The sequence below is a fragment of the Panthera tigris genome, chromosome A1, assembly GCF_018350195.1.
Source record: "Panthera tigris isolate Pti1 chromosome A1, P.tigris_Pti1_mat1.1, whole genome shotgun sequence".
Taxonomy (NCBI): Eukaryota; Metazoa; Chordata; class Mammalia; order Carnivora; family Felidae; genus Panthera; species Panthera tigris.
In genome coordinates, this window is record NC_056660.1 from 71,306,723 (window position 1) to 71,308,075 (window position 1,353).

At 37.1% G+C, this 1,353-nt stretch overlaps 1 non-coding gene across 1 annotated transcript; it reads left to right on the forward strand.

Annotated features, from left to right (window-relative positions):
• The first annotated feature begins 240 nt into the window (after positions 1 to 240).
• Positions 241 to 369, forward strand: LOC122232337. The gene has a single exon (XR_006209690.1). It is a non-coding gene; the product is annotated as a small nucleolar RNA SNORA72 (small nucleolar RNA).
• Positions 370 to 1,353: the final 984 nt, after the last annotated feature.

Here is a 1,353-nt window from a genome sequence, read left to right on the forward strand (position 1 = left end):
CTTTCTGGTGGATTGTCTCTGCAGACAGCCTGCAGATAAATGGAAATGGAGAGGTGGACTATAGAGGAAATGTGTGTTTGACTTTGGAATTGAAGAGTGCAGAGAACAACAAAACAGTAATTCATTAGAGAAGGTCAGTAAGCTTAGCAGCAAGCTTGTCAGAAGCACACTGAGGATAACTGCCTTGTGTATGCATGACAGTTGGCTGTATGGAGGATTTTTTAAAAAGTAGAACGTACTCCACGAATATTCTTGTTCTGATTTTGTAATAATCAGGGGAGGCTAAACATTCCCTGTATTAAGACCATGCATGTGTCCCGAGATCTAGTTCTTTCCCTAGGTCTGGTTTTATCAATGCTCATGATAAACCAAGTCTGATTTATATGATGCATCTTATGTGGGAAATGTCTGTGACTCCATCTATATGATCATCCTTGGGAAATGACAGCACAGCTGGTGAAATAACTTTTGAAGATAAACATTGCTAATTTGATGATTACCAGTTACTATTAAATGAATTGTAAAACTATTGTATTTTATTTTTTGAAAAAAGAAAAGTAGAACGTACTCCTTTTAGTGCATGAAATAATGATTGTTGAACAGTTGCAAGTGATGCTTCTATACTTGTTCCCTTGATAAAATAATTGATAAAGCTATGGTTCATTTGTGTCTTTTCTTTTTTTTAAAAAAAAATTTCTTTTGAAAGAGAGAGAGAGCAAGAGGGGCGGAGGGAGAGAGAGAGAGAGAGATTGAGAATCTTAAGCAGGCTCCACTCTCAGCACAGAGCCTGATGCAGGGCTTGATTCCACAACCCTGAGATCATGACCTGAGCCGAAATCAAGACTCAGACACTCAACTGGCTGAGCCACCCAGACACCCCCTTTGTGTCTTTTCTAATTGATGCTGATGGAAAAGTTGACAATAGTAAGTAGTAGGAATATTGCAGTACTCCATTATAGAGATGGATTATAGTGCTTTAAACATTACCATGCATCTTAAAGGCAATCAGTAAAAATTACTGATGCTGGATTGAATTGATGAACCAAACAAAGCCTGGTGGTCTACTGAGTGAAAAGTAGGCATGAATATTCTGGGTGGAATGTAAGAAGTGCTATTAAAAAGTTAATGTGTAGGTAGTAAACACAGATCTTGAAATATACAAACAAGCACTTACTTGTAGAATAATAGTAATGGTGATGAATGATAATAGCAATTACTTTTACTTGGTGCTTATTCATCTTCCAATCCTGTGAATATTTTTTCCCAGAGTTCTAGTTTAGATTCTCTTTTCTCTCTATATAAATACTCTCCTTGGGCTTCATTATCTGCCCTAAGGCTGAATTTACCATCTGG